The sequence below is a fragment of the Odocoileus virginianus genome, chromosome 4, assembly GCF_023699985.2.
Source record: "Odocoileus virginianus isolate 20LAN1187 ecotype Illinois chromosome 4, Ovbor_1.2, whole genome shotgun sequence".
In the NCBI taxonomy this organism is placed as follows: Eukaryota; Metazoa; Chordata; class Mammalia; order Artiodactyla; family Cervidae; genus Odocoileus; species Odocoileus virginianus.
This window is the reverse complement of record NC_069677.1, coordinates 53,739,445-53,748,123: the sequence shown is the minus strand read 5'-3', so window position 1 is coordinate 53,748,123 and position 8,679 is coordinate 53,739,445. Positions and strand designations below refer to the sequence as shown.

General features: G+C 40.9%; 1 non-coding gene across 1 annotated transcript; it reads right to left on the bottom strand.

Moving 5' to 3' along the window:
- Positions 1–972: 972 nt before the first annotated feature.
- Positions 973–1,079, bottom strand: LOC139034962 (U6 spliceosomal RNA). Its single transcript, XR_011487523.1, has one exon. It is a non-coding gene; the product is annotated as a U6 spliceosomal RNA (small nuclear RNA).
- Between the last annotated feature and the right edge of the window lie 7,600 nt (positions 1,080–8,679).

Genomic DNA, 8,679 nt, shown 5'->3' with positions numbered 1-8,679 from the left:
TCACAACATTCTGTAGATCAAGATCACAGAGAAATGTTTAAATTAATTCATCATGACAGTTGAAATGGCATTTGATCCCTGTCTCTCCTTTTTTCCTCTCTTTAAATAAAGTCTTATTCGTGGTCTTTATTTTCTGGTGACTGCTTCTCTTGTAATGCAATTCTACATAGGGATTTGAAAAGTGACACGTTCATTTTCAGTCACAATTAGTTTAAAAAGTGAATACATCAGATGTATTATTAAAAAAAAACCCCATGAAACTATAGATTTCTTATACCTAAAAATATATATGTCCTGGCTCTTTCTTTTCCTTAACAAGGTACCTATGTAATTTTTTTTTCATTTATTTTTATTAGTTGGAGGCTAATTACTTTACAATATTGTAGTGGTTTTTGTCATACATTGACATGAATTAGCCATGGATTTACATGTATTCCCCATCCCGATCCCCCCTCCCACCTCCCTCTCCACCCGATCCCTCTGGGTCTTCCCAGTGCACCAGGCCCGAGCACTTGTCTCACGCATCCAACCTGGGCTGGTGATCTGTTTCACCCTTGATAATATACACGTTTCAATGCTGTTCTCTCGAAACATCCCACCCTCGCCTTCTCCCACAGAGTCTAAAAGTCTGTTCTGTACATCTGTGTCTCATTTTCTGTTTTGCATATAGGGTTATCATTACCATCTTTCTAAATTCCATATATATGTGTTAGTATACTGTATTGGTCTTTATCTTTCTGGCTTACTTCACTCTGTATAACGGGCTCCAGTTTCATCCATCTCATTAGAACTGATTCAAATGAATTTTTTTAACAGCTGAGTAATATTCCATGGTGTATATGTACCACAGCTTCCTTATCCATTCGTCTACTGATGGACATCTAGGTTGCTTCCATGTCCTGGCTATTATAAACAGTGCTGCGATGAACATTGGGGTGCACGTGTCTCTTTCAGATCTGGTTTCCTCGGTGTAAAAATACGGAACGCTTCACGAATTTGTGTGTCATCCTTGCGCAGGGGCCATGCTAATCTTCTCTGTATCGTTTCAATTTTAGTATATGTGCTGCCGAAGTGAGCACCTATGTAATTTTTATGTGATAATTCATCTAATTGTGTCAGCTTTATTTTTTTTATATAACATTACTTCAAATTTCTAAATAGTGTTCATATTTTAATTTCTTACATTACATTGTAATCTAAAGAAATAATATAGTTTGTTAAAATGTTTCTGATTGCAGGCTCAGTTTTACAACAATTGATAAATGAGTAGATCTAATAATAAGGATAATTCTGTGTATGTTATATTATTAAAGAGACTATATAGCCTGACATTATCACAGGAAAAATTTTTCTTTGTAAAGAAGTAACTCAGGGCTTCCCTGATGGCCCAGTGGTGAAGAGTCTGCCTACCAGTGTAGGAGATGTGGGTTCAATGACTGATGTGGGAAGATCCCGTATGCGGTGAAGCAGCTAAACCCGGGAGCCCCAATTCCTGAGCCCACGCGCCAAACTACTGAAGCCGGAGCAGCCTCGGGCCGGCGCTCTGTGACAGGAGAAGCCCCCGCGAGGGGAGCCTGTGCACCGAAACTGGACGTAGCCTCCACTCTCCACAGTGGGGAGAAGCCTCAGCAGCAGCAAAGACCCAGCATAGCCAGAAACAAAAGTAAATAAAACGTTTAAAAAATGGCTAAAGCTAAAAAACAGGGGGTGGTGGTGCCAAAACTATAAATCTTAAAAACAGGAGGAGGAGGATGGAGACACTTCATGGCAACTAACAGACGAGTCTTCTGAAATCTTCATTTTTAAATATCCTCTGACTCTCCAGTGCTAGAGATCCCTCCAGGGATTTGCTGTGCTGCTTTCTCGCTCCTGTCCACGTAGAAGAGCAAACAGCTAAATAGCAAGTTCCACAGCAAAGTGCTGCTCTAGGCACTTCACTTACGTTAATTGTGTAGTCCTTCCAGTGACACTGCAGCCAGTAGACATCAATAGCGCCATTTCATAGTGGGGAAAACCAGGTGGAGCGAGGTTAAGTCACTACTCAAGGTCAGCGCTAACCACGGGGGGCCAAAACTTAGACAGTCTTGCTCCTGAGCTCATGTCCTTCACCACATGCCCAGCACCTCACAGGCCAGTGCTGGAAATTGGAATGCACAGCGCCACATCATGCTATCTTTAGTGGTAAGAAAGGGGACTTCCATGGTGGTTCGATGGATAAGAATCTGCAGGCCAGTGCAGGGCACAACGGTTCTATCCCTGCTCTGGGATGATTCCACACGCTGCGGAGCAACTAACCCTTGCCACAGCCTCTGAGCCCGCACTCTGGAGACCACCGAACACCAGCATTGAGCGTGTGTGCCGCGAATGAAACGCCTCTGGACGGTGCTGAAGAGTTCCCCGCTCGCCGTAACTAGTGAAGGGCCCAGCAAAGACCCAGCGCAAAGAAAAAAAAAGAATGAATGAATGCATTTAAAAAAATTAACCAAGAAAGAGAGGATTAATGAAAGATGAACATGCTCATCTTGAAATGCAAAAGCAGACAAGACACTGGGGACAGAAGTTCGTCCTAGGTGGCCACTAGTCAAGACAGTATTTGTGCTCTTTCCTCCCACAATTAGAGCTTGCAGAGGCCCTGCATGGAACCTCATGATGTCATCTTTAAAACGTCCCTGAAAATGTGTCTTCTACATAGGGATATTATGTCTCCCTGATACTTGGCAGCTTGCATACTTGTAAGGGTACTAAGCAGTTTTGCAAGTCCTTAAATCATTTTCAGTCTTTTGAGAAGGGGGATCATTAGCCTCAAGGTCACTTCTGTCAATCTGGATATGATAGAATATGGGTCAGTTATCTATAGTAGGGGCAAGGGCAGATGAGGAGAAAGAGGGACCTGGAATTAACAGGCCCTCTTGAGGCAGGAAAGAAGTTACTTTCCAGTGGATTCTAGGAACACAGGAGCATGCAATGCAGTGAAGAGAAAAGAACATAGGATTTGGAGCCAGGAGGCTTAAATGTGAGCATTGATGCCACCAATGCTAACTACATGAGCTTGTGTGGGTTATTTAACTTTTCACTGCTCTAGATTTTTATGAAGGCTGTTAGGATTGAATAAGAAAATAGATTGAATGTGCTCTGTGGACTATAAATTGTTAAGTACATTTTAGCTAATTAAAAAAAAAAAAAGATGGACAGTGGGCACTAAATTAGACAATCACGCTGAGTCTGAATTCCTAATACGGCATAGTCTGGTGTCATAGCCGGTGGTCAGGTTCCATGATGGGTGATCCAGACCCGAGTGAGAGGTGGAATCTCAGATCTCAAGGGCATCTGTGAGCAGCTATCAGAACTCCAGCCTCTGTGCTGTGTTCAGGCAGAAAGCCCTAATTTTAGGTATACTAAGAAGCTAGGTAAAACTTTGGGTATTTAAATAGGTACTAACAAAGTCAGTGCCCAGATACTGGGTCATAATATTATTTTGAGAATAGCAAAGGATTCCTTGAGTCTGTATCCCAATATTTGGGCTAAAGTGCCACCAATCCTTTTATTGAGCTCTGACCATGAGGTGCAATGGCTGCCAAGTCTGGGAACCTGATACTTGTCCCTCAAACTAATGGACCACATATGATTCTTAGATTACAGAAATGGAGACAGTTTCAAGGGGGTGGAAAATGAGGACTCAAAGGTGACTTTGTGGTTTTTAGCCAGAGTGGCTGGGGCCACAGGTATCTCATTTACAAAGGCTGCTAAGTTGGGGGCCAAAGGTGAGAAAGGAAAGAGATGGGAGAAGAGTAATATTCTGGAAATGCAGGATCATGGTCAGGTAGTCAGGAGATGTCGTTGATACCTTACGCCTAGAACTCAGAAGGACTATTAGGACCAGAGATGTAAGTTTGATAAACTGTTCACAGAACAGTTGCCTTCAAGCCCTTGAAAAGTGTTTCTCTTCCTGGGGCTGCCATAACGAATTACCACAAATTAAGAAGCTTAAACAGTAGGAATTTATCACCTCACAGTTGTGGAGGCTAGAAATCTGAAATCAAGGTGTCAAATGTTACAGCCCTCTCTCCTGGCTTCTGGTAGCGCTGGCATTCTTTAGCTTGTAGATTATATTCTCTTTGTTATTCACATGGTCTTTCTTCTATTCATGTCTGTGTCTGAATGTTGTCCTCTTATTAGGACACAGTCATATTGGATTAGAGTCTGCCCAAATGACCTCATCCTAACTTGATCATTTGAAAAGACCCTATTTTCAAATAAGGTCACATTCACAGACACCGAGGGTTAAGATCTCAGCATCTTTTTGAAGGACACAGTCTAGCCCATGACAGAGGAAAATGGTCCTGGGAGAACAAAGAGGGGGCACTGAAGTAAGCCCTTTGAGGTTGTGAGCCTGAAGAAAGGCATATAAGACTGAAGAAGAAGATGTAACTACCACATGGAGATAGGAGAACCAAGACAATGTAGCAACTGAGAGAAGGCAAGCTTCACACAGAAAGGAGCATGATTTTAAATGATAGAGAAAAAAATTGGACAGCTGAATGAGGACTAAGAAAAGATAGCTGGATTGGTGATCAGAAGGTCACTGATGTTCTTTGTAAGAGATGTGTGTGACATAGTGTTTCTGGGATACCTGCTGTGGGCTCTATCTTAGTTTCAGCTGCTCTAACAAAGTACCACAGTCTGAAAGGGTTATAACCAATTTTTTTTCACAAGTTCTGGAGGTTCCAGATCAGTGTACCATCATGACTGGTTCTGGTGAGAGCCCTCTTCTAGGTTATAGACTGCCAGATTCTTGTTATGTTCTCACTGAGAGGAGAGCAGAGAGGGGACATGAGCTCTCTCACGACCCTTGTAAGAGCACAAATCCCACCCAGAATGGCTCCCCTCACATCATCTCATCTAATCCTAATCACTTCTGAAAGCTTCCACCTCCTCTTACCACAATGTTGGGGGGTAAAGCTTCAACATACGAATTTTGGGAAGACACATTCAGTCCATAACAGATTCAAACCTAAGCTCAGTCATTATCATGGGATGTTGCCACATTATTTAAACCCACTATTTCTCAGCATTCTTATCTATAAAATGGGGATGATAATAATTGTTCCAATCTCATAGAGTTGTTATGAAGATTAAATGAGTTGTTCTTAAAATAGTGTCATGCTATTTATGGGCAAAGAACACTATCAACAGAATAAGAAGGCAACCCAGGGAATGGGAGAAAATATTTGCAAATCATATATTTGATCGGGGATTGAGTAGGTTTTACTGATTACAGGTATTCCTTGATTTTTTTTAAAGCTACTTTGCTTTTTACAAAAGACCCACATTAGTACCCATCTTTGCTAACTAAAAATATCTGAAGGGGGTTTTCTAAAAAGCATTCAGCATTTGTTCTGCAGTAGCCTTCACATGGGCGGCACACCCCTTGGACTGTGCAGTGGTGAGAGTGGCACCACCCAGCATCTCCGCGTCAGGCCTCCATAGCTCTGAACTATGAGTGTGAGCATCTCTGCTTTATCTCAGTTTAGTCTGCATCTGTTAGCAATGTGTGTCCTAGGGTGATTGCCTCACCACTTCACCCCATTTTGGCTTAACATTTGGATATGGGGGAAATCTGTAATTGCAACTAAATAAGTAGAATTAAAGGCTCTTAAACTTCAAGATAAAATATATTTCAAGTATTATGAAAATTAATGTTTAGTATAGAAATATTCCTGGCCCAAAACAGAAAAACATAAAAACAGTTATCATAGGTAAGTATGTCCAGCTTTAAACCTTTGGCAGGATTATTCTGAAATTAATTTGAAGAATTAAACTAATCAAATTGGGAAAAGAAATGAAAGCTCTAGGGCTTTAATTATTTGTATACACTCATAATTTTGCTAAAATATCCTTTAATTGAAAAGGTAATTAAGATATTTTCAGCTTCTTAGTCAACTCAGGAAAATTAGTACAGTCCTGCCTTTTTAGTAATTTTACAGTCTCTGTTTACTGAACTGTGCCATTAAGGTTAAACCCTCAAATTAGTTTTCAGAACACTTAATAGTTGCTGAAATATGATAAAACAATATTAAACTTTCCATTTTTAGAGATAAGGGGCCATTATGCATCCAAATGTTGATACAGGTAAAACAAATTTTTTTGATCAATTCACAATTTAAAAAACACTTTACATTGATGTGTTTAAAAGAATTCGTTTCTCCCAAATTTATCATTTCATGCTTCTTTCATTTAGTAGGGTGATTGTTTCTTTATTTTCACTCTGCTTTCCTAGGATTTAGGTATTGGATGATTCTGCCAGATTTTAATTTCTAGCTATGGAAATGGCCAGAAATTCAGATTATCAGATGGAATGGATGGAAATTCAGATTATCAGGTGAGATTAGTAATTAGATTTATATTTTCTTTATATAATATTCTATGTGGCTCAGATGCCTGCAATGCAGGAGACCTGGGTTAAACCCCTGGGTTAGGAAGGTCCCCTGGAGAAGGGAATGACTACTCTAGTATTCTTGCCTGGAGAATCCTATGGACAGAGTAGATTGAATGCTGGCTCCCAAAGACATCAGATCCTGATATCTGGAACTCTTTCATTTTCTTATTTGGGAAAGGGTCTTTGCACTGTGATTATATTAAGAATTTTGAGATGGGGAGATTATCCTGGATATCTGTGTGGTTCTTAAGTGTCATCACATGTATCCTTATAGAAGAGGTACAGAACGGGGCTTGAAAATTACACAAAGGAGGACATATGAAGACAGAGAGACAGATTGAGTGAAGAGGCTACAAGCCAAAGGATGCCTGTAGCCCCCAGAAGTGGGAAGAGGCAAGGATTTCCCTCTGGAGCCTCCAGAGGAAGTGTGGCCCTGTGACACCTTGATTTTGACCCAATGATACTGATTTTTGAACTTCTGGCCTCAGGATCTGTAAGAGAATAAATTTCTGTTTGTTTTAAGCCACCAAGTTGTGGTTCTAGGTTATAGCAGCCACAGGAATCGAAAACAAATATAAACTTTTACAGTGGAAAATTTTCACCCAATCACTTTAATGTTGCAGGTAATTCTGATGTTTTCACAGAAACCCTGGAGGGGAATTGCCCTGTGATGAACTACAAGAATTCTATATTTAGGGAGATATAAAGAACTAGAAAAAGATTGGTGTTGACATGATGATTCAATAGAAATGGTACCCTAGTGCATAAACTATTTCATTTGCCTATATAGTATTTTGTCAGGCCAAGAAGAAATTTCATAAATGTCAGAGGAATAAACACTGAGTATTTTAATCTCCTTCTCATTAATTACTTAAAATTATTTTCCAAACTATAAAAATAGCATAGTTGCATTGAATAATCTTTGCAAACTAGATGGGAACCAATTCACACAAAATTCTCAATATCACTACTATCATCACTTTGTTATAATCACTTACATTCACTGTCTCTTTTTAAGTGGTAGTAGCCATTGTGTGGAAAACTCTGAAAGAGATGGGAATACCAGACCACCTGACCTGCCTCTTGAGAAACCTGTATGCAGGTCAGGAAGCAACAGTTAGAACTGGACATGGAACAACAGACTGGTTCCAAATAGGAAAAGGAGGACGTCAAGGCTGTATATTGTCACCCTGCTTATTTAACTTATATGCAGAGTACATCGTGGGAAACTCTGGGCTGGAGGAAGCACAAGCTGGAATCCAGATTGCTGGGAGAAATATCAATAACCTCAGATATGCAGATGACACAACCCTTATGGCAGAAAGTGAAGAAGAACTAAGAGCCTTTTGATGAAAGTGAAAGAGGAGAGTGAAAAAGTTGGCTTAAAGCTCAATATTCAGAAAACTAAGATCATGGCATCTGGTTCCATCACTTCATGGGAAATAGATGGGGAAACAGTGGCTGACTTTATTTTTGGGGGCTCCAAAACTGCAGATGGTGATTGCAGCCATGAAATTAAAAGATGCTTACTCTTTGGAAGGAAAGTTATGACCAACCTAGACAGCATGTTAAAAAGCAGAGACATTACTTTGTCAACAAAGGTCCATCTAGTCAAGGCTATGGTTTTTTCAGTGGTCATGTATGGATGTGAGAGTTGGACTGTGAAGAAAGCTGAGCGCCAAAAAATTGATGCTTTTGAACTGTGGTGTTGGAGAAGACTCTTGAGAGTCCCTTGGACTGAAAGCAGATCCAATCAGTCTATCCTACCTAGTGGAGATCAGTCCTGGGTGTTCATTGGAAGGACTGATGCTGAAGTTGAAACTCCAATACTTTGGCCACCTGATGCGAAGAGCTGACTCATTTGAAAAGACTCTGAAGCTGGGAAAGATTGAGGGCAGGAGGAGAAGGGGATGACAGAGGATGAAATGGTTGGATGGCATCACCGACTCAATGGACATGAGTTTGGTTAAACTGCAGGAGTTGGTGATGGACAGGGAGGCCTGACATGCATGCTATGGTTCATGGGGTCGCAAAGAGTCAGACACGACTGAGCAACTGAACTGAACTGAACTGAACTGAGTCATTTAATGCCTACACTGTTGTATATTGTGGAGAAGGAAATGGCAGCCCACTCCAGTATTCTTGCCTGGAGAATCCTGTGGATGGAGGAGTCTGGTGGGCTGCTGTCCATGGGGTCACACAGAATTGGACACGACAGAGGTGACTTAGTATGCATGCATGCA